The sequence below is a fragment of the Pan paniscus genome, chromosome 3 (genome assembly GCF_029289425.2).
Source record: "Pan paniscus chromosome 3, NHGRI_mPanPan1-v2.0_pri, whole genome shotgun sequence".
Lineage (NCBI taxonomy): Eukaryota > Metazoa > Chordata > Mammalia > Primates > Hominidae > Pan > Pan paniscus.
The window spans coordinates 55,915,885-55,941,940 of record NC_073252.2 but is presented as its reverse complement, the minus strand read 5'-3'; the positions used below and the strand labels follow the sequence as shown (position 1 = coordinate 55,941,940).

Below are 26,056 nucleotides of genomic sequence, written 5' to 3'. Positions count from 1 at the left end.
TACATGTGTTAAAGTCTGAACTCTCAGTACACCTCAGAATATGACTGTATTTAGAAATAGGGCCTTTAAAGAGGTAGTTAAGGTTAAATGAGAACATGTGGATTGGTCTTAATCTAAGATGACTGGTGTCATTATAAGAAGAGGAGAAGACACCAGAGATGCAACCGCACAGAGAAAAGGTCATGTGAGCAGGGATCCCCAAACCCTGAGCCAAGAACTGACAGTGGTCCATGGCTTGTTAGGAACCATGCTACACAGCAGGAGGTGAGCCAAAGGCAAGGGAGCAAAGCTTCATCTGTATTTATAGCCGCTCCCCATTGCTCACATTACCTCCTGAGCTCTGCCTCCTGTCGGATCAGTGGTGGCATTAGATTCTCATAGGAGCGCACACCCTATTGTGAACTGCGCATGAGAGGGATCTAGATTGCATGCTCCTTATAAAGTCTAATGCCTGATGATCTGAGGTGGAGCTGAGGTGGTGATGCTAGCTCTGAGGAGTGGTTGCAAACACAGATTAACATTAGCAGAGAGGTTTGACTGCCCAGAGACCATAATAAATCAGTTGCCTGCAGACGTATATCAAAACCCTGTCAGTGAGTGGCAGGTGATAATTCAGCTGCATCTGGTGGCTGGCTTTATAGTAGCAAGTGAGTTGATGTACTTCAACTGTACAGCTGCATCTGGTGGCAGGCTTTAAGTCAGAATCTGACACTTATTTTAGTCCATGTGTGTCCTGCCCATTATTTTATTTGTCACTTCCATCCGCACCTCTTTCCTGCACTGCACACTTGTCTCAATCAGTTTTGGTAAGCCCACAAGCTAACCCTAGCCAAAATGAATAAAAACAATCATCACTGGAGAGTTTCTTTGAAAAGGGGGAAAGAACCAATGATGAGACAGCAGAAGATTCTAAGACTGCCAACAAAAAGAAAGCTGCATTTACAAGAAAATACTGACTGGGCGCGGTGGCTCATGCCTGTAATCCCAGCACTTTGGGAGGCCGAGGCGGGCGGATCACGAGGTCAGGAGATTGAGACCATCCTGGCTAACACGGTGAAACCCCGTCTCTACTAAAAATACAAAAATTTAGCCGGGCATGGTGGCGGGTGTCTGCAGTCCCAGCTACTCGGGAGGCTGAAGCAGGAGAATGGCGTGAACCTGAGAGGCAGAGCTTCCAGTGAGCCGAGATCGTGCCACTGCACTCCAGCCTGGGTGACAGAGCAAGACTCCATCTCAAAAAAAAAAAAAAAAAAAAAAAAAAAGAAAATACCATGAGTCCTACTTAAATTACAGGGTCATTGCACCAGATAATTCACATTCTCCAAGCCCTCTTTGTATAATATGTGGTGGTTGGCTATGCAACGAAGCCATGAAACCTTCAGAACTGCTTCACTGCATGGAGACCAAGCACCCTGTGTTAAACAAGACTTTGGAGTTTTTCAAAAGAAAAAAAAAAGCATGAACAAGAACAGAAGCAATTATTGAAGGCCACCATTTTATCAAATGTGTCTGTACTGACAGCATCATATCATTCGTAGTGGCTAACCACATTGCGAAAGTTAAGAAGCCCTTTGCTATTGGTGAAGAGTTGATTTTGCCTGCTGCTAAGGGTATATGTCATGAACTTTCAGGAGAGGCTGCAGTTCAAAAGGTGGCATGTGTTTCTCATTTGGCTAGCACATAACTAAATGATTAGATGAAATAGCAGAGAATGTTGAGGTACAATTGTTACAGAGAGTTAATGAGCCACCGCAGTACATGATTCAGGTTGATGAGTCTACCAATGTTGGTAAGGCAACAATGCTTACTTTTGTGCAATATATTTTTCAGAAGATGTGCATGAGGATATGTTATGTGCACTTTTGTTGCCAACTAATACCATAGCTGCAGAAATATTCAAGTCTTTGAATGATTGCATATCAGGAAAACTCAATTGGTCATTTTGTGTCAGTATATGCATGGACGGACCGACTGCCATGACTGGACAGCTTTCTGGTTTCACTACTTGGGTCAATGAGGTCACTTCTGAATGTAACTCTTCACACTGTGTCATCCGTAGAGAAATGTCGGCTAGCCAAAAAATGTCATCTAAATTTAACAATGTTTTGCAAGGTGTGATTAAATTTATTAACCACATTAAAGTGCATGCCCTTAACTCATATCTGTTCACACAGCTCTGCAAGGAGATGGACACAGAGCACACAGTCTTCTCTTATATACATAAGTGAGATGGCTTTCTAAAGGTAGATCACTGGCCAGAGTGTTTGAGTTATGAGAGCCACTCCAGAGATTTCTTTTAGAAAAACAGACACCACTGGCAGCACATTTCAGTGACACAGAATGGGTTAAAAAACTTGCTTACTTGTGTGACATATTCAACCTATTCAGGGAATTCAATCTTTCACTTCAGAGGAGAATGACAGCTGTGTTCAAGTTGGCAGATAGAGGGGCTGCATTCAAAGCCAAAGTGGAATTATGGGGGCAACAAGTGAACAGTGAGATTTTTGACATGTTCCAAAATTAGCAAAGATTTTGAAAAAGACTGAGCCATGGCCTTCTTTCTCCCAGCTAGTGCATGATCACCTGTCTCAGCTTTCAAAAGAGTTTAAGCATTATTTTCTAACTACAAAAGACCCTAGAACTGGGAAGGAATGAATCTGTGACCCATTTGTGAATAAGCCAAGTGAACTGACTTTGTCCATCCTAGAAGAGGATCAACTGCTTGAGATGGCAAATGACAATGTCCTTAAAAGTATGTTTGAGACAACTTCAAATCTCCATACATTCTGGATTAAAGTCAAGGTGGAATATCCTGAGACTGCCACAAAAGTACTGAAAATCCTGCTTCCATTTCCAATATCCTATCTTTGTGAAGTAGGGTTTTCTGCAGCGACAGCAACCAAAATGAGATTATGGAGTAGACTGGACATAAGCAATATACTTCAGGTGTCACTGCCTCCCATCACCTGCACATGGGACTATCTAGTTGCAGGAAAACAAGCTTAGGGCTCTCACTGATTCTACATTATGGTGAGTTGTATAATTATTTAATTATATATAATTATTTAATTATACATATATAATTATATATAATTAAATATATATTTAATTATATAATATATAAAAATATATAATTAATTATATATATGGTGAGTTGTATAATTATATATTATAAATGTAATAATAATAGAAATAAAGTATACAATAAATGTAAATGTACTTGAATTATCCCTAAAGCATCCCCTTATCCCAATCCACAGAAAAATAGTCTTCTATGAAATTGGTCCCTGATGCCAAAAAGGTTGGGGGCCATTGCATGTGAGGACACAATGAGAAGGCAACTATCTTCAAGCCAAAGAGAGAGTCCTCAGAAAAATGTCAAACCTGTTGAAACCTTGATCTTGGACTTCCAGTCTCTAGAACGGTGAGAAAATAAATTCCTGTTGTGTAAGCCACCCAGTCTGTGGCATTTTGTTACAGCAGCCCTAGCAAACTAATATATTCAGCAATTCTTTTTTTTTTTCTAGGACATAAACATATTTTAATGTCCTACTTCCTGGGGAGAAATCCTTTTAATTATTTTTGTGTATTTGGAAATAGGGGTTGCATTCCAAATTGTAGTCTACCATAAAGAACTACCTGAGGCTGGGTAATTTATAAGGAAAAGAGGTTTAATTGACTCACAGTTCTGCAGGCTGTACAGGAAGCATGGCTGGAAAGCCACAGGAAACTTATAATCATGGTAGAAGGTGAAGGGGAAACAAGCACATCTTCACATGGTGACAGGAGAGAGAGAGAGTGAATGGGGAAGTGCCACACACTTTTACACCACCAGATCTCATGATAATTCACTATCATGAGAAGAGCAAGGGGGAAATCCATCCCCATGACTTAATCACCTCGCACCAGGTACCTCCCCCAACACTGGGAATTACAATTCAACATGGGATTTGGGTGGGGACACAGAGCCAACCATAACAGGGATATATTATAATAAAACGTACTGAGAGGTACACAACAGCACCCTGGAATATTGCTGCCAAAAATGGACCTAATCATAAGGAAACATCAGATAAATTCAAATTGAGGAATTGTTCCAGAATAAACAAGACTAAAGCAACATGACAACTAAATGCAATACTTGAATCTGCATTGGATCCTGAAACAGTTTTCTCTATCTATCCATCCATTTATCCACCCATAACAGTAAAGGATATTATTGGGATAATTGTCATAATTTGAATAAAATCTATAGATTAGGTATTAGCATTACATCACCATTAATTTTCTAGTTTTGATAGCTGTATTCTGCTTTTATAAGAGAATTTTCTTGTTCTTAGGAAATACTGGATAATCTGGGCAAAAAAAATTCTGGAATTCTTTAGACTCTTCTTTCAACTTTTCCATATAAGTTTTAAGTTTATTTCAAAGTATGAATGCTATAAAATTAGGAATTCAAACAAAAATAATCAAATTGAGAGGTGTGTACATTTAACAAAACAGTTATATTAAATCAGGTTAAATTTTAAGCATGCTGAAAATTTGCTGAGACCTGGGAGTGTTTGTTTCTGCCAGTGTTAGTTTCAAAGTGCATAGTGGCATATTGAATTTTGTGTAATTTCCAGTAACATAGTGCAAGGATGAGTAGCCACACACATTTAGTGTTGCAATAATATAAAAAGCCTCAGGAGCACTCCAGCCAGCACAACAAGTCCCCAGGGACAGCTAAGCACTCCAGTGTCTAGGGGCTGTGGGAAACTGGAAAGAAACAATCCAGTGTAAATATGACTTCCAAGCTGGCTGTTGCTCTACTGCTTTCTTGGCAGTTGCATGCTTTCTGTAGCACTGTGTGAAGGTAGGCTCATCTTTCTAATCAATAGAGTTTTCTTTTGTCTAAATATGATTCTCCGAAAGCAAGGCTATCCAAAATGCTTTGAGATTTGCTTATTAAAACAAAAAAAATCCCCATTTGCATTCATTTGATGTTGTCATGAGTACAAAATAACTTTTGTGGGCCTTAGACATTTTTACCTTTGTGGGACTCTTCAGCCATCATAATATCAATACTTAAAATTTTTTTATGTAACTTAAAATGCTTCAACATTTTTTCTGTTTTAGGTAAAATTTAGGGGATTTTTATGGGCCCTAAAAATTTCTTTATTTCTGTTGTGAGAAAAAAATAACACTTTCTTAGGCTCTAAAACTTCATGTTTTTCTTCCGACTTTAAAGGCAATTAAAACAATTTCACGGGCTTCTAAAATTATTGTGGGCCCTAGGCACTATGCCTACTGGCCCTAATGCATAAGTTACCCCTAATTTGCATTAAATTTGGAATTATTTAGGTTCTATCTCTATACCTCTCAGAAAAGTGTAATATTTGCATTGATGTAGACATTTAGTTGCTAAAATTCACAACTTGTCCTATAACACATATATCACTATATATACTTATATTCATTTATAATTTATATTATATTCCATTGGGGGCCACAGTTGGTTAATATTGCCTGTTAAAATTGAACTAGGTAACCACGTATTTTTACTCAGTGTTCTACTGACAAAGGCTTAGACAGTAATCATTTTCTGCCTGCTTTGAAGAGTTTTGATGGGCCCTAGACCATCTTAAGATCCTGCTGTATAACAAATAGTGTGTTTTTAGCATGCGTTTTCTGTATTTGCTTTTTCATTTTATCAGCATTAAAAGTTTTTTTTAAAAAAAATACAAGTCATCTCTGTAAAATAGTCATGTTTCTGTTCATTCTTTCTGAAGGTGATATATCTGTTGATAAGATCATTGTTTACCTCCTATAAATAACATTATAGCATCATGAAGAATACTGCAAAATCAAATAGAAGAATGGCCATATGGATATAAAATATTAATTTTAATAAATTTATAGTTTTATGTATTTATATATATTTATATATTAGTTTTTATATTGACATTCAAAATAGTCAGTGAGAATCATTTTGAAAGAAAGGAAATTAATTTCAAGGGTTGGTCTAAAACTAGTCTTTCTATTTGTAGCAACCTGTTTCGTTAAGACATTTCTCATGGTCCTAAAAATCATCATATTCAAATTTAAAGGGTATCTAGCAGAGTTGTGCCCTTTGATGAAAGCAGTCCTTACTTCCTTGCTATGTTCACTGCTTCCATTGTGCCAAGTATTAGTACAGTACCACAATGCCAGTGCATGAGGACACATTTTATACCTTTGCATCCCAAATTTATTAAAGAACTCAGAATTATTCAGAGTGGATTATATTATAAAAATTAAGAAATCATGTAAGTACTTTCAAAAGTTCTTAGTTATTTTGCTTCTGTACATGTAGACTGTTTAGGTGCTGAGAGTACAATGGTAAACAGAACAGCAAAAAAAAAATTCTATCTTTACAAATAACATGGTACTGACATCTGGTTAGTTTTAGCTATTGTGTCTCCCTTGCTTCTGAATTCCAGAGCAATACTTTCATTTTTTTGATATAAGCAAATTCTAAAACACATTGTGGGGAGGTAGATAATCTGACATTTTGCAGAGTTAAAGTAATTAGAGAAGCACAAGAAAGTTTCGAAAATGATAATTACATTTGAAATAGGAATTAGCATGAGTGAAGCAACTCCAGGTACATGTTGATTAACCCAAGTAATATGACTCCAGGTATCCTGCGAATTCCTTTCACTGTGAAAGCTGCAATCAGTGGCCTTTGGAAGAGTAAGCGGGGTTGCTGCAGCTCCCAGAAAATTGTGAAAAAATCCTGTTGGGATCATTTCCATTTACCACTGAGCCAAATGACCATGATTTCCAATTGCAAAGGGATATCTAAAACCAGATAAGTAATTCACCTAAGTAGTCTTTCTCTCTCTTTAGTGTGAAGCTTATTCATGAAGAGACCTCTGCCTGAACATACAGCAAATGTAAGAAGGTTGTGCAGATAGTCTGAAGGAGGTGAGTTAGTTTTTCCCACTTTCTCAAATTTCTCAAATTTCATTTGTCATGAAACTAATAGGAAAGATTCACAAATGTCAGTTTAAGAGTTTTACCTGATGGAATCTCACTTTTATTTATTTTTTTGCTTCTATTTAAAAGCTTTTTTTTCAATGATAGAAAAAATGCTAGCGATAGTAATTTGCTTTTTTAATAATGGAAAATGTAGAGCAATATAGCAAACCTCAAAGAGTATTGATTTCTCAAAACAAAAGCATAACAAAATTTGTTTATTCTCTTTTAATTTACGGTTTTAAAAATTTTACTTATATTTAGAAATAAGGAAAAATTAATAAGAAAAAATTAAAGAGCATTCTTCCATGGTTTCCAAGAATTTCTTATTAAATATGTTAACAAAACTCGAAGTGAATAAAAGTTAGAGCTATAGCCTATGCTATTGGATACCCACCCATATCATCTGATCTGCACCACTTCAATGCTCACTGTTTTGTCTTCCAAGGGCTTTCTCTGGTTACCAGTGTCCACTATACTAGCAAGGCCCAGGTTGGAAATATTGGAAAATTAATGGCCTTGGGCGCAGTCTTTAACTAATGACCCACTAAAGCAGCGTACTGTAAGTCCTCACTTAACCTCATCAATAAATTCTTGGAAACTGTGACTTTAAATGAAATGAATAGCAAAACAGATTTTATTATAACTTATTTGATAGAAATAATAGTTAAGTTTCTAAGGCATATTTCTAGTCACAAAACATCATCAAACTGCCAAATAAAGATCAAAATAATTCTAATATTAAACACTGAAATATATGTGAACTATATATACATTTCGGAAAGATTAATAAAAACAAGATAATTACTCAATTTTTGGTGAATCTGTGAGTGACAAAGGTCATAGTAGTGGTGGGTGATGTGGGGAGGGATGTTTACTCCTTATCCTAGTGAGGAGTAAACATGAGTCTTCCAATATCCACACCTTGCTGTCCATCATCAAACCTCTTAAAATATCTAGTTTTGTTTCTAATGTCACACTTTTTCTCTGGTGTGTGTGTGTGTGGCCATAGACGTAAGAGGTGGATAGTGCAACTTTAAAGTTTCTTACAACAAAGTTAAGTCAGGGAATGAATATGTAAGAAGCACCCCCTACCAGTATATAATTCAAAAACAAACATAACAAATATGGTGCCCTCCCTGAGCTCATACGATATCTTTTATTGTCATGTACTTGTATGATTATTGTATACTTTATATTTTTTTATTTTTTCATTAATACATAATAGATGTACATATTTTGGGGATACTTGTGATAATCTGATACATTCATGATATGGTTTGGCTGTTTCCCCATCCAAATCTCATCTTGAATTTCAGTTCCCATAATCCCCATGTGTCGAGGAAGGGACCCGGTGGGAGGTAATTGAATCATGGGGGCGATTTCCCCCATGTCGTTCTCCTGATAGTGAATGAGTTATCATGAGGTCTGATGGTTTTAAAAGAGGCTTCCCCTTTGACTTGGCACTCATTCTCTGTCCTGCCGCTCCGTGAAGAGGTGCATTCTGCCATGATTGTAAGTTTCCTGAGGCCTCCCCGGCCCTGCCGAACTGTGAGTCAATTATGCCTCTTTTCTTTATAAATTGCCCAGTTTGGGGCAGGTTTTTATAGCAGTGTGAGACTGAATTAATACAATCAAATCAAGGTAATTGGGATGTACATCACCTTAAATACTTTTCTTTGTGCCAGGAACATTTGAATTATTCTCTTCTAGCTATTTTGAAATGTACAATAGATTGACTTACCCTACTGAACTATGGAACACAATGTCTTATTTCTTTCAATTAACTGTATAGTTGTCCTCACTATTCAATCTCTGTTCTTCCTCCTCACTTCCAACAATTCTTGGCCTTGGTAACCATCAATCTACTCTCTATCTTCATGATATCTACTTTTGTGTCTCCCACATATGAGTGAGAATAGGCCATATTTGTCTCTCTGTGCTTGGCTTATTTCACTTAACATAATGACCTCCAGTTCCATCTATGTTGCTGCAAATGACAGGATTGCATTAGTTGTTGTGGCTGAAAAATATTCCATTATGTATATATACCACAGTTTCTTTATACACTCATCCATTGATGGACACTTAGGTTGATTACATATTTTGGCTATTGTGAATAGTGCTGCAATAAATATGGGATTGCAGATACCTCTTTGATATACCAATTTTCTTTCTTTTGGATATATACCCAGTAGTTAATTGCTGGGTCATGTGTAGTTCTATTTTCAGTTTTTGGAGGAACCTCCATACCGTTTTTCATAGTGGTCATTTTAATTTACTTTCCCACCAACATGTATGAGGGTTTCCCTTTCTCTCCATCCTCGCCAGCATCTGTTATTACCTGTCATTTTGATAAAGGCCATTGTAAGTGGGGTTAGATGATATCTCATTGTGGTTTGGATTTGCATTTTTCTGGTGACTAGTGATGTTGAGTATTTTTTTCATATAACTGTCGGCCATTCGTATGCCTTCATTTGAGAAATGTCTGTTCAGATCTCTTGTCCGTTTTAAAATCAGATTATTTTGTTTTGCGCTATTGAATTGTTGGAGCTCCTTATATATTCTTGTTACTAATACTTGTGAAATGGATAGTTTATAAAAATTTTCTCCCATTCTGTCTCTTTACTTTGGTGATTGTTTTCCTTGATGTGCAGAAGCTTTTTAGCTTTATGTAATCTCAATTGTCAATTTTTGTTCTTGTTGCCTGTGCTTTGCCCAGCCCAATGTCCTAGAATGTTTCCCCAATGTTTTCTTCTAGTAGCTTCATAGTTTCAGGTCTTAGATTTAAGTCTTTAATTCATTTTGATTAAATTTTTGTATAGCCTGAGACATAGGGGTCTAATTTCACTCTATGCATATGGTTATCCAGTTTTCCCAGCACCATTTATTAAAGAGACTGCCCTTTCCCCATTGTCTATTCTTGGTGTCTTTGTAAAAAAATGACTTGGCTATAAATGTGTTTATTGATATCTGGGTTCTCTATTCTATTCCATTGGTGTACATGTCTGTTTTTCTACCAACCATGCTAATTTGGTTACCATACCTTTGTAGTATGTTTTAAAGTTGGATAGTGTGATGCTTCCAGCTTTGTGTTTTTTACTCAGGATTGCTTTGGCTATTCAGGGAATTTTTTAGTGTGTGGTTCTATATAAATTTGAGGATTTTTTTCTATTTATGGGAAGAAAGTCAGAATTTTGACAGGGATTGCATTGAATCTCTAAATTGCTTGTCATTCTTGAAGGCAGCATGTACTTGGGTCTTGTTTCTTTATCCATTCAGCACCTCTATAACTTTCAGTTGGAGAATTGAGACCATTTGTATTCAGTGCTATCATTGACAAGTAAGGACTTACTACTGACAATTTGTTTCTTGTTTTCTGGTTGTTCTGAGACTCTTCTCTTCCTTTATTACCATCTTCCTTAGTGGTTAAGTGATTTTCTCTGACAGTAAGCTTTTAATTCATTGTTTTTTTATTTTTACTGTAATGTTACAGGTTTTTGCATTGTGGTTACCTTGAGGCTTACAATAAACATCTTTTAAATATAACAAGTTATTTTAAGGAGATGACAACTTAGATCACAAATGAAATAGAAATAAAAGAGAAAACTAAAAAACAAAACTGTTCACAAGAATATTCAGGACTTGAACTCAGCTCTGGATCAAGCAGACCTAATAGACATCCACAGAACTCTCCACCCAAAATCAACAGAATACACATTCTTCTCAGCCCCACATCATCCTTATTCTAAAATTGACCACATAATTGGAATAAAACACTCTTCAGCAAATGCAAAAGAACAGTAATCATAATAAACAGACTCTCGGACCACAGTGCAATCAAATTAGAACTCAGGATTAAGAAACTCACTCAAAACCACACAACTACATGGAAACTGAACAACCTGCTCCTGGATAACTAAATGAAACAAATGCATAAATAAATAAGTTATTTAAAACCAATTAGAAGAAAGACACAACATACCAGAATCTCTGGGACACAGCTAAAGAAGTGTTTAGAGGAAAATTTATAGCACTAAATGCCCACAAGAGAAAGTGGGAAAGATCTAAAATCGACATCCTAACATTACAATTAAGAGAACTGGAGAAGCAACAGCAAACAAATTCAAAAGCTAGCAGAAGACAAGAAATAACTAAGATCAGAATAGAACTGAAGGAGACAGAGACACGAAAAACTCTTCAAAAAAATGAATGAATCCTGGAGCTGTTTTTTTTGAAAAGATTAACAAAATAGATAGACCACTAGCCTGACTAATAAAGAAGAAAAGAAAGAAGAATCAGATAGACACAATAAAAAATGACCAAGGGGATATCACCACTGATCCCACAGAAATACAAACTACCATCAGAGAATACTATAAACACCTCTACACAAATAAAATAGAAAATCTAGAAGAAATGGACAAATTCCTGGACACATACACCCTCCCAAGACTAAACCAGGAAGAAGTCGAATCCCTGAATAGACCAATAACAAGTTCTGAAATTGAGGCAGTAATTAATAGCCTACCAACCAAGAAAAGCCCAGGACCAGACAAATTCACAGCCGAATTCTACCAGAGGTACAAAGAGGAGATGGTACCATTCCTTCTGAAACTATTCCAAACAATAGAAAAAGAGAGACTCCTCCCTAACTCATTTTATGAGGTCATCATCACCCTGATACCAAAACCAGGCAGAGACACAACAAAAAAAAGAAAACTTCAGGCCAATATCCCTGATGAACATTGATGCGAAAATCCTCCATAAAATACTGGCAAACCTAATCCAGCAACACATGAAAAAGCTTATCCACCATGATCATGTCAGCTTCATTCCTGAGATGCAAAGCTGGTTCAAGATATGCAAAACAATAAATGTAATTCATCACATAAACAGAACCAATGACAAAAACCACACGATTATCTCAATAGATGCAGAAAAGGCCTTCAATAAAATTCTGCACCCTTCCTGCTAAAAACTCAATACACTAGGTCTTGATGGAACAAATTTAAAAACAATAAGAGCTATTTATGACAAACCCACAGCCAATATCATACTGATTGGGCAAAAGCTGGAAGCATTCCCTTTGAAAACCGGCACAAGACAAGGATGCCCTCTCTCACCACTCCTATTCAACATAGTATTGGAAGTTCTGGCCAGGGCAATCAGGCAAGAGAAAGAAATAAAGGGTATTCAAATAGGAATAGAGGAAGTCAAATCATCTCTATTTGCAAATGACATGATTATATATTCAGAAAACCCCATCATATCAGCCCAAAATCTCCTTAAGCTTTATCAGCAACTTCAGCAAAGTCTCAGGATACAAAATCAATGTGCGAAAATCACAAGCATTCCTATACACCAATAATAGACAAACAGAGAACTAAATCCTGAGTGAACTCCCATTCACAATTGCTACAAAAAGAATAAAATACCTAGGAATACAACTTACAAGGGATGTGAAGGACCCTTCAAGAAGAACTACAAACCACTGCTCAAGGAAATGAGAGGACACAAACAAATGGAAAAACATTCTATGCTCATTGATAGGAAGAATCGATATTGTGAAAAAGGCCATACTGCCCAAAGTAATTTATAGATTCAATGCTATCCCATCAAGCTACCATTGACTTTCTTCACAGAATTAGAAAAAACTACTTTAAATTTCATGTGGAAACAAAAAAGAGCCCATATAGCCCAGACAATCCTAAACAAACAGAAAAATGCTGCAAGCATCATGCTACCTGACTTCAAACTATATTACAAGTCCACAGTAATCAAAACAGCATGGTACTGGTAACAAAATAGATATACAGACCAATGGAACAGAACATAGGCCTCAGAAATAACACCACTCATCTACAACCATCTGATCTTTGACAAATGATAAAAATAAGCAATAGGGAAAGGATTCCTTATTTAATAAGTGGTGTTAGGAAAATTGGCTAGCCATATGCAGAAAACTGAAACTGGACCCCTTCCTCACACCTTAAACAAAAATTAACTCAAGATGGATTAAATACTTAAACATAAGGCCTAAAGCTATAAATGCCCAAGAAGAAAACCTAGGCAGTACCATTCAGGACACAGGCATGGGCAAAGTCTTCATGACTAAAACACCAAAAGCAATGGCAGCAAAAGCCAAAATTGACAAATGGGATCTAATTAACCTAAGGAGCTTCTGCACAGCAAAAGAAACTATCATCAGAGTGAACAGGCAACCTATAGAATGAGAGAAAATTTTGCAATCTATCCATCTGACAAAGGGCTAATATCCAGGATCTACAAAGAACTTAAATAAATTTACAAGAAAAACAAACAAACATGCCCATCAAAAAGTGGGTGAAGGATGTGAACAGACACTTCTTAAAAGAAGACATTTATGCGGCCAAAAAAACATATATAAAAAGAAAGCTCATTATCACTGGTCATTAGAGAAATGCAAATCAAAACCACAATGAGATACCATCTCACACTAGTTAGAATGGCAATCATTAAAAAGTCAGGAAACAACAGATACTGAAGAGGAAGTGGAGAAATAGGGATGCTTTTATATTGTTGGTGGGAGAATAAATTAGTTCAGCCATTATGGAAGACAATGTAGCGATTCCTCAAGGATCTAGAACCAGAAATACCATTTGACCAGCAATCTCATTACTGGATATATACCCAAAGGATTATAAATCATTCTACTATAATCACACATGCACAGGTATGTTTCTTGCAGCACTATAGCAATAGCAAAGATGTCAAACCAACCCAAATACCCATCAATGATAGACTGGATAAAGAAAATGTGGCACATATACACCATGGAATACTATGCAGCCATAAAAAAGGATGAGTTCACATCCTTTGCAGAGACATGGGTGAAGCTAGAAACCATCATTCTCAGCAAACTAACACAAGAACAGAAAACCAAACACCACATGTTCTCACTCATAAGTGGAAGTTGAACAATGAGAACACATGGACACAGGGAGGGGAACATCACACACCAGGGCCTGTCAGAGGGTGGGGCGCTAAGGGAGGGACACCATTAGGAGAAGTACCTAATGTAGATGACGGGTTGATGGGTGCAGCAAACCACCACAGCACATGTATACCTATGTAACAAACCTGCACATTCTGCACATGTATCTCAGAACTTAAAGTATAATAATAATGAAAAAAATGCTCTCCACTTTAACTCCACACCTCCCACAAACACTTTGAATTTTTATTATATCAGTTCGCATATTTTAAAAATATCTATTTTGAACAGGTTGTTGTCGCTATTATTGTTTTTGATAGATTTGTCTTTATAAGCTTCTTACTAGAGTTATGATTGGATTGCACACCACAATTAAATTATTAGCATATTCTGGGGTTGTGTTCATACTTAATTTTACCAGTGGGTTTTATACCTTGAAATATTTTCTTTTAGTTAGTACACTAATATGTTAGCATTTTTTAATTTCAGGTTGAAGAATTCCCTTTAGCATTTCTTGCAAGATGGGTCTAGTAGTGGTGAATTCTCTTAGCTTTTGTCTGTGAAAGACAATTTCTCTTTGTTAATGCTGCCCTATTTCCTTCTGGCCTACATGGTTTCCATTGTGAAGTCTGTTGCCAGATGAACTGGAGTTGCTTTGTTATTTTACTCTTTTGCTGCTTTCTGGATCTTCTCTTTGTCTTTGATATTTGAAAGTTCAATTATTATATGCCTTGGTTAGTGTTACTTGGGTTGAATCTGTTTGGTGTTCCCTGACCTTTCTATATCTAGATATTTCTGTCTTTCATGAGTTTTGGAAAGTGCTCTGTTATTATTTCTTAGGATAAGCTTTTCTCCCCTTGCTCTTGCTCAGCTCCCCCTTAAACACCAATAATTTTTAGATTTGGTCTTTTGAGGTAATTTTCTATATTTTATAGGTGGCCTTCATTTCTTTTTATTGTTTTTTTCTTTTCTTTCTTTGGACTGTATTTTCTTAATAGCCAGTCTTTGAGCTCACTGATTCTTTTCTCTAACCCATTCTGTTATTGAGATCCTCTAAAGAGTGTTTCAATTCAGCAAATGTGGTTCTCCGTTCCAAGATTTCTGTTTCATTTTTAAATTATTATTTCAATTTTCTTGTTAAATTTCTCTGATAAGTATCTGAATTGTTTTTCTATGTTATCTTGTAGGTCACTGAGTTTCCTTAAAATAGCTATTTTGAATTCTTAGTTATAAAGTTCACATACCGGTTTTCTAATCCCAAAATGGCAGCATAGAAGCAAGCTTGCTTCTCTCCCCTCCACCAGAAACCAAAAAGAAATACATAGCAGCAAGATCTTCACCAGCAGCAACCCAGAGATCCTGTATGAGGATGAGACAGTTCCTGTAGCTACAGAGAAGTGGAAACATTCTGAGCAGATGGTAGGAGAACCAGATTCTACATCCATGAGGCCTCTTCCCTGCATTACACCAGGCATCAGCAGTATGAAAAATCTGCCCTCAACTCATGGTTTCTGCACTGAAAAACGTGAAATTGAGATTGTCAACCAGCTTTCCCATCTTCTTCGGTTTCCTGCCAGGAGACCTGCCTTTGCCTTAAACCACAGGTAGCACTGTGACTGCCTGGAGGGAGAAATGTCTGTGAAGGCTGGCAAAGACAAATAGGGAAGCCAGGACTACCATCCTCAGCCGTAAAAACTCCTTGTAACTTGACCAAAGGAGATGCCAAATCAGTAGAAATCATGTAGCAAGTATGTTCCACAAGTCCCCTGGGAACACACCCGCGGCCAGCCTTCCCACAGTGCTAGGGTAATCCCTTTGGACCTCCTCCTTATGGGACAGGCAGTGCTAAGGCCATTTGCAAAAGTCAAGGTAAACATAGGCTTATGGCGCCACCTAGAGCCGAAAACAAGGCAGCAAGCTGGCAGTTAAGATTCATAAGCAACTGTATTCAATAAAAACCAAACCAAACTAGACAGATAAAGCTGGACTAAATAATTATTAATACAAATACATAGATGTATACCCACAAGAAACAACAGCAAACATGGAACCATAACCTTCTAGACAAAGCAAAGTTCCAGCGACTGACCCTCCTGAGATGGCGATTTGTGAACTCTCTGACCAAGAATTCAAAACAGCTGTTTTAAGGAAACTTTGTTATCTCTAAGATAACACAGAAAAGCAACTCAGATATTTATCAGAGAAATTTAACAAGGAAATTGAAATAATGATAAGCAGAAATCTTGTAACTAAGAACTACATTTGCTGAACTAAGAAACTCTTCAGGGGATCTCAACCGCAGAATAGGTCAAGCAGAGAAGAGAATCAATGAGCTCAAAGACTGGCTGTTAAAAAATAAACAGAGGAGAGAAAAGAAAAAAAGAATGAAAATGAGAGAAGGCCACTTACAAGATATAGAAAATTACTTCAAAGACAAAATCTAAAAATTATTGATGTTCAAGAGAGAGCAGAGCAGGAGCAAGGGTAGAAAGCTTATTCAAAGAAATAATAAGAGAATACTTTCCAAAACATGAGAAAGATAAAAATATTCAGGTACAGGAAGGCCTTAGAGCATCACATTAGTCAAATAAGACTAATGAAGGTATTTACTAATCAAACTGTCAAAGATCAAGCATAAAGATAAAACTGTAATGGCAGCAAGAGAAAAGAAGCAAGCAGCATATAAAGGAGCTCCAAATTATCTTTAGCCGGAATAAGAAAAAAAGAGAGAAGACCCAAATAAATAAAAGTAGGAACAAAAATGGACACATGACAACTGAGACCTCAGAAATACTAAGAATCATTAGAAACAATTAGGAACCATTACATGCCAACAAATTGGAAAATATAGAAGAAATGGATAAATTCCTGGACACATGCAACCTACCAATATTGAACCATCAACAAATAGAAAACCTCAATAAGTCAATAATGAGTTATGAAATCAAAGCCATAATAAAAAGTCTCCCATCAAAGAAAAGCTCACGGCCTGATAACTTCACTGCTAAGTTCTACCAAACATTTAAAGAACTAAGACCAATTCTATTCAAATACTTCAAAACGATTAAAGAGGAGACAGGGAATACTTTCAAACTCATTCTACAAGGCCAGTGTTACTGTGATACCAAAACCAGACAAGGACACATTTTTTTTTTTTTAAAGAAGCTAGAGGCCAATATCACTGGTGAACACAGATGTAAAAATCTTCAGCAAAATACTCATTTACCATTGTCAAGTAGAATTCATTCCAGAGATACAGGATGGTTCAACATATGCAAATCAATACATGTTATACACGACATTAACAGAATCGAGAATGAGAATCATATAATTATTTCAATAGATGCCATAAAGGTAAAGGCATTTGATAAAATTCAACATTCCTTTATGATAAAAATCCTCGACAAACTGGGCATAGAAGAAACATACCTGAAAATAATAAAAGCCGTCTATGACAAACCCATAGCTAACATCACACTTAACACGGAAAAATTGAAGGCCTTTCCTCTAAAGGCTAGACCAAGATAAGAATGCCCACTTTCACTATTATTTTGCTGTTATTCAATATAATACTGGAAGTCCTGGCCAGAGCAATTAGGTAAGAAAAAGAAATGAAGGAAAACCAAATTGGAAAGGTAGAAGTCAAATTAGCTTTGTTCATCTTATATGCAGAAAAACCTAAAGACTCTACCAAAAAAAACTGTTATAACTCATACAGGAATTTAGTAAAGTTGTAGGATACAAAATCAATGTACAAAAATTAGTAGTGTTTCTACACACCAAGACTGATCTAGCCAAAAATGAAGTCAAGAAGGCAATCTCATTTAAAACTACAAAGAATATGCAATACCTGGGAATCAATTGAAACCAAAGATGTGAAAGACCTACACAAGAAAAACTATAAAACTCTGGTGAAAGAAATAGAAGAAAGCACCAAAAAATTGGAAAAATATTCTCCGCTCATGGATTGGAAGACTTAATATTGTTAATATGACAATACTACCCCAAACAATTTCCAGATTCACTGCAATCCCCATCAAAATTCCAATGACATTCTTCACAGAAATGTTTTAAAAATCTGAAATTCATATGGAACTGCAAAAGATCCTAAATAGCCAAAGCAATCCTGAACAAAAAGAACAAAACTGTATACATCACACTACCTGACTTCAAATCTATTACAAAGCTATAGTAACCAAAACAGTATGGTACTGGCATAAAAACAGACAGATAAATAAAACAGAATAATAATCTGGAAATAAATCCATGCATTTGCAGCCAATTCATCTTCAGCAAAGGCATTAAGAACCTAAAATGGGGAAAGGTCAGCCTTTTCAATAGGTGGTGCTGAGAAAATTGGATAACTATATGCAGAAGAAAGAAACTAGACCCCTATCTCTCACCATACACAAAAATTAAATCAAAATGAATTAAAGACTTGAATCTAAGACCTAAAACCATGAACTACTAGAATAAAACTCTGAGGAAATACTTCAGGACAATGTTCTGGACAAAGATTTCTTGTGTAACCTCTAAAGCACAGGCAACCAAAGCAAAAATAGACAATTGGGATTACATCAAACTATAAAACTTTTGAATAGCAAAGGAAACAATCAACAGAGTGAAGAAACAACCCAGAATGGGAAAAAACAATTGCAAGCTGTTTATCTGACAAGGGATTAATAACTAGAGTATATAAAAATCTCAAACAATTCAATAGGAAAAAAATTTAAACCTTAATTTAAAAATGGACAACATGTCTGAATAGACACCTCTCAAAAGGAGACATACAAATGACTAACAGCTATATTAAAGTAATGCTCAACAGTACTATATATCAGAGAAATGCAAATTAAAACCACAATGAGATATCATCTCATCCCAGTTAAAATGGCTTGTATCAAAAAGATAGATAATAACAGATGCCGGCAAGGATGTGGAGAAAGGGGAATTCTCATACACAGTTGGTGGGAATTAGTACAGCCAGTACAGAAGATTGTACAGAGGTTCTTCAAAAAACTGAAAATAGAACTACCATATGATCTAGCTATTTCACTACTGGGTATATATATTTAAAAAATCAATATATCAAGAAGATATCTGCATTCCCATGTTTACTGCTGCATTATTCACAATAGGCAAAATATAGAATCAATTTAAGTGCCCATAAATGGAGGAATGGATAAAGAAAACATGGTACATATACACAATGGAATATTATTCAATTATAAGACGTATGAAAGCCTGTCATTTTCAGCAACATGGATGGAACTTGAGATCACTATGTTAAGAGAAATAAGCCAAGCACAGGCAAACAAATATGGCATATTCTTACTCTTGTGTGGGAGCTAAAAAAAAAGTGGATATCATGAAGATACAGATTGATGGTTACCAGAGACCAAGAATGGCAGTGGGAATGAGGGAAATAAGAGAGGGGGGAAAAATAATATAAATATATTTATTACCAATGAGCTTTACACTTAACAATGGTAAATTTTATACATAAATTATATATATATATATACACATACACTTTTTTATTTTAAGAAAAATAAATAAATAAGTAAATTCGGCTTTACCTTTCAAAAAAAAGTTGACATATCTCTGTCTTGTTAGGGTTAGACAATGGTTCCTTGCTTTGTCTGTTTGGGTTGGTCATGGCTCCTCCTTTGCTATTATTTCTTTTCGATGTACATCTATGTCTTTGCATTGAAGTATCAAATATTCCAGTCTTCTCTGTCTGGCTTTGTTACAGGCAGGTCTTTGTTGTTAGAGCTCCCAAGATGTGGCAGGCAGCTCCCAAGATGGGGGCGGGCTGCTCCCAATATGGCAGCAAACCTTTTGTCCTCTGACCTGGGGTTCTTGGCCTCACGGATTCCAAGGAATGGAACCTTGGGCCATGCGGTGAGTGTTACAACTCTATTAGAAGTTATGGGTCATGGTAGAGAACTGTGGAACCCAGCGACTAGTGTTAAGCTCAGTTAGGACAAACCTGGGCACTTAACCATGCAGGAACAATGGCGAGCCTTTAGCCCGATCCAGAGCGGCAATGGGAACCTCGCTGGATCAGGAGCGCAGCAGACACCCTGCTGGATCCGGAGGAGTGGAAGTCAATGGAGGGTCTGGGAGGGCAGCGAACAGCAGTGGTGGATGGTGAGCGAAAGCTCAGCTCGAGTGTAAGAAACATGGACCAGAAGAGTGTGCAGTAGCTAGATTTAATGGAGTGAAAACAGAGCTCCCATACAATGGGAGGGGACCCAAAGCGGGTTGCCGCTCCCTGCTCAAATGCCTGGGTTTATATCCCAATCATTGTCCCTCCCTCTATGCTCTCAGGCGATATAGATTTGACTATTTCTTTACCTCCTACTTTAGCCTAATTTGTATTTTAGTGAGCCGTCTTTACTACCTGATTGGTTGAGTGTGAGCTGAGTTATAAGCCCAGTGTTTAAAGGTAGGTGCAGTCACCTTCCCCAGCCAGGATTAGGAATTCTTAGTTGGCCTAGGAAATCCAGCTAGTCCTGTCTCTCAGCTTGTTTTGGTGTTTATTGGGTATGTTTGCATAGACAGTCTTTGTAATTTACCTGTAGAATTTCTTATTTGCTTTTCCACTAGGTCACTTTCTCCTATTTGGCAGTAGAATGTGTCTGAAGCCCAGGTTTGCCCTAGCTCTAGAAAAAGATTAGGAGGACCTGGGAAGGTCCCAAAGGTGATACCCTAGGGGATGGCTAGTGGGGATTCATAAGGAGGGAACCTATGGATGGTACTTCTTACAGCATGGTGCTGATGAACAGCTACTCTGATTTGGCATCTCCTTTGGCCAAGTTGCACAGCAGAGTATCCAGGGCTAGGGATGGTAGTGCTGCCTTCTCCTTTTGTGTCTGGCTGTCCTCAGGGGTATTTCTCCCTTCAGGCACTTGTGATGCTTCCTGTAGGTTGAAGCAGGAACTGATCTCCTGCCAGAGAGCCCCAGATGGTGGAAAAGCTGGTAGTCCACCTCCATCTCACTCTTCCCATGAGTTGGGGGAAATGTTCCACAAACTTGGTTCCAGGCAGACTGGGAGGAAAGCAGTCTTGGAAATGGAAACTTGAGTCTCTTACTGTCTGCTCAAAGTTTTTTTCACTTCTTTGTGGACCTGGGAACTAACTCATTCTCATATTTGAATTCTGGGATATTGTTGGTGATAAAGCACTGCTTCTGCTGCACTCCCCCAATTTTGACATGTTCTCTTTTAATTTTCCTTTGGGTCAAAAATAGTTTCTAATTTCTCTTTTCATGTCTTTTTCATTTCCTAGATTAGTAAATGTTTGTTGTCATTTTTAGGTACAAAATTAAACTGCCTTTCTCAGAATTTTGGCTATACCACTTACTAGATTTGTAACTTGGGTCAAGCTCCTTAATGTCTTTGAAGTTCAGTTTTATCACAGGTAAAATGGTAATAAGGGACTCTATCTTCCAGGGCAATTAAGGAGATTAAATGAAGTAATCAACCAGATGTGGTGGCTCATGCCCATAATTCTAACACTTTAGGAGGCCCAGGTGGGTGGATGGATTGAGCTCAGGAGTTTGAGACCAGCCTGGGCAACATCTACAAAAAATTAAAAAAAAAATAGCTGACATGGTGGCACATGCCTGTAGTCCTAGCTACTCAGGAGGCAGAGGTGGGAGAGTCACCTGAGCTCAGGCAAGTCAAGACTGTAGTGAGTCATGATTATGCCACTACACTCCAGCCTGGGCAACAGAGTGAGATCCTGTCTCAAAAGAGAAAAATATAAAAGATAAAAAAATGAAGTAATCTATGTAAAGCACATAGAAGAGTGTCTGGCATAAAGCAAACCTACAGAAACTGCTATTATTATTGGTAATTTTATTAGTTTTAATTTTATGTAATTAATTAACTTAATCCACACAAATACTCCTGTTTTTTTGGTATTTAAATTATTTTAATTTTCTCAATTATATATTTTTCACTTTGTGCACACCTTTTTCATGTTGTGCATTATTCATTTAGGCTATACTACAAAAAAGGCAATATAATTCAAGGACATTTTATTAGTCCATTCTCACATTGCTATAAGGACATACCAGAGACTGGGTAATTTATAAAGGAAAGAGGTTTAATTGACTCACAGTTCCACAGGGCCGGGGAGGCCTCAGGAAACTTACAATCATGGCAGAAGGGGAAGCAAAAGTGTCCTTCTTCACATGGCAGCAGGAAGAAGAATGAGTGCCCAGTGAAGGGGGAAGCCCCTTATAAAACCATTAGCTCTCATGAAGCTAACTCACTATCATGAGAACAGGATGGGGTAAACTGCCCCCACGATTCAATTTTCTTTTCCTGGTTCCTCCCACAAAACATGGGGATTATGGGAATTACAAAATGAGATTTGAGTGGGAACGCAGCCAAACCATATCAGGCATGAAGATATTTGTGGGTTTTTTAATTTATATTGTTAGATTACCTTACCAAATATGACAGTACTCATATTCTCAAATTTTTATGCTAGTTTTTGTAATATTTTATGAATGTACTTAGTGTAGCTTGTTTTTGCCCTAACTTCAAAGATGAAAACCAAACTTCATTATGTGACAAATTTTCTCATCTTATTAGGGTAGTTTACTGGTGCTCTAAGTAATAACTGAAATACGGCATTTTCAAGAAGGCCAAAGTTGCTCAGCAAGAATCGAGATAATTGGCTTAAGCAGGGTTGATTACTATTGTAGAAAGGATTAGAGCTAAATAATTATCCATAGGATAACATGAGATAACAGATGAAGTGGTAGTCCAAGCAAAATTCACATTCAAAGGCTGAGGTACGAATGCTAGAGAAAGTCAGGCCTGCTGCCAAATGTGAGTTCTCACATTCAGTGTGTCACTAGATTCTATTGCTCTTACCTCCTTAATGAGTTTAATCTGTCTCCTCCTTGCCATTCACAGTGACATAGCCTTAGTTCTGATGCTTATTGTTTCTCACTTTGATTACTAAAACAGTCTTCTAACCCTCCAAGGTCTTCCTTCCTTTAGTCCATTTACTCATTCATTCATTGAGAAACACTGACTTGACACAAAATTTCTGGCTCTACTCTCTTGTCACTCACTTGATCTCAAGTAAATTACCTAACCTTTTAGTGTTTTAGTTTCCTCATCCATAAAATAGGATAATTTTTGAAATAATATTATTCTTGTAACTAAAGGGGACCAAGAAGTTTTAGGACAAGTTCAAGATTTCATGGAGCAGAAGGAAATAAGGCTGCCCCTAAAAAGAACTTGGAGGAGAGTGGAAAAAAAAGAACAAAGTTGTTTTATGGGATTATCCCATCCATTATAGCTTAATTAGGAAAGCAATTACACAGTTAAATAAATATGTAATGAAATGATGTGTGTTGGCTTTCATTATGAAAAAAAATCAACTTAGATGTGAAATGAAATATGTAAATGGGAGAGTCTCAGCTTGAGCCTAAGCTGGGCTCACATTAGAATTCAGGTATGTCTAAAATTCATGGAGTCTCTGCATAAAGAACCAACGATTCTCCTATGAAAAACTCACTGTAATATCCCAAAAGGCTGAACTAGGTGAGGAAGTGAGGTCATTGGCTAAGAATGTTTGATTGGAGAGCATAGCTGCACTACAAAATTTACTTGAAGTCTTATGTTTTACCTTTTAAAATATCCCAAATTTTACACATTTTAAAAAATGCTAGTTAATGTTATGAGCTGAATATTTGTGTTCCCCCAAAATTCATACACTGAAATCTAATCCTTATTGTAACAGTATTTTGAAGTGGGGCCTTTGGGAGGTAATTAGGCTATGAGAGTGGAGCTCTCATAAATGCGATTAGTTTTCCTCTAAGAACAGACCAGTGGGCTAGCTTGCCCTCTTTCCACTATGTGAGAATACAACAAGAAGTCAGAAGTCTGTAACCTAGAAGAGGACTCTCACCAAAGCCTAACTACGCTGGCAACCTGACTTCAGATTTTCAGCCTTTAGAACTGTGAGAAATAAATGCTTGTTATTTAAGCCACCCAGTCTGTCATAATTTGTTTTAGCAGCACAAACTAAGACATTTAATATGTTAAAATATTTACTATGAAATAATTGACATGTATTATGGGAAACTGATGTATCAAGATAACAACATACTTATTCCATGGCTCCAAGTACCTCTTTTCACATTTCTGCAACCCCTACGTGCACTCCAGTTTTAGAAGCAATGACATGGTCCTGCAGAATGGGAGAGTCAAGAGGCTTCTTCAAGGTATTATTCAAGGATAATGGGTCAGTCTTGGACAAAAAAATCCCCTGAATCTTAGTAAAGATTCTTAGTAGATTCTTGGTACACTCTGCCACTCGAGTAATCTTTCTGTTCCAACCAATGACAGAGGTCTTGCAGATTTAAAAAGTATCAATGCCTGAAAAAGGTGTTGTCCGAAATCACCAATGATCATGGAGGATGGATGCATGGGTTACTGATTCTAACAGCTTTTGTATAGTGTCAGGGGTTAAGGTGGTGATAGGAGATGATGTCTTTGGTGTAGATGTCCACACTGTCTATATATTACCAGCATTAAGGACCTCTTCAAATACAAAACAAAAACAAACAAACAAACAAACAAAACAAGCATCAACAGGGGGTATCACAGTAAGTTGGGAAAGAATGTAGGAAAAATTGTAGGAGCTTAATGGTGACCAAGAGGAGCTGGAAAGCATACGTGCACTGATTCCTCACAGCCTTCAGAACGATCTGGCTAGAATTTGAGTGTAGAATGGAGTTTTCATATGGCTGGTGACAGTGAAGGCAAAGAAATATACTCTTTGAGAAAAATATTTGTGACCTTATTCTTTTTGTCTAGGCTGGTGCAGCATGGAAACACGGATTTGAACTCATTACTCCAATTTTCACGCTGAGTTTGGAAGGGTCCTAGAGGGTATGTGGAACTGTCTCAGGGGCCATGGATGGAAGGTGCAGAAGACTAAACAAGCACGGTTCCCTGGAACCCATGTCAGCCAAAGCAGCTCCATTTTCTATTTTCCTACTTTCCTTTTATACATTTGAAGTAAGATTTTTCATGTCAAATTTGGTTTGAAAAATGAATTTTGCTGCTTAGAAAAGAAAATCATTTAAAAGTTATCATACTAGAACATTGGTAAGAAAATGGATAGAGAAGAAATTTTTTAGGTTGTGGAAAATAAGATAAGCAAGAGGAGAGTCAAAAATTTTGAGCCCTAGAAGAATATCTTAAGATTGTTTTGTGCTCAATAATATATAACTTATGAGAAGAAAGAGAAAAGCATTATGTTCAGATAGGATAAGGAGAAACATTTATATGAATATATTTTTAAACTTCTAGTATGTAATTTCAGCGCCAAGTTAGAAGCTGTGCCTAGAATTTTGTTTTTGAGTATGAAATGAAATGAGAAGGTAGCAATTGGAAAAGACTAAATCTAAGAATCATTCCTGGAGAGGTATGGCAGAATAAGCTGGCCATATGCCATGAGTACATGGATTTGTGTATACTGCTCTGTATCCTGCCATTATGCTAAACTATCAATAAATCTGCTGTCCTTATCTGTATTCCTCAGTACATAAGATTTTTTATTCTCTCTGGTTGCTTTTAAGAATTGTTAGATGGCTGGGTGCAGTGGCTCACGCCTGTAATCCCAGCATTTTGGGAGGCTGAGGCAGGTGGATAACCTGAGGTCAGGAGTTCGAGACCAGCCTGACCAATATGGTGAAACCCTGTCTCTACTAAAAATGCAAAAATTAGCTGGGCATGGTGGCAGGCGCCTGTAGTCCCAGCTACTCGGGAGGCTGAGACAGGAGAATTGCTTGAACCCAGGAGGCAGAGGTTGCAATGAGCCGAGATTGTGCCACTGCGCTCCAGCCTGAATGACAAGGTGAGACTGTCTCAAAAAACAAAACAAAACAAAAAAAACAAGCAAACAAACAAAAATTATTGTTCACTCTATTAGTGGTGCTGGGTAATTTGATTACGATATGCTTTGGTATAGTTCTCTTTATGTTTCTTGTGCTTGACATTCATTGAGATTCTTAGATCTGTAGGTTTGTACTTTTCATCAAAT

At 37.0% G+C, this 26,056-nt stretch overlaps 1 long non-coding RNA gene across 1 annotated transcript; it reads left to right on the top strand.

Annotated features, from left to right (window-relative positions):
- The first annotated feature begins 4,716 nt into the window (after positions 1-4,716).
- LOC129397596 (uncharacterized) lies at positions 4,717-25,949 on the top strand. Its single transcript, XR_008625156.2, has 3 exons — positions 4,717-4,855; positions 6,871-6,948; positions 24,826-25,949. It is a non-coding gene; the product is annotated as an uncharacterized LOC129397596 (long non-coding RNA).
- The last annotated feature ends 107 nt before the right edge of the window (positions 25,950-26,056 follow it).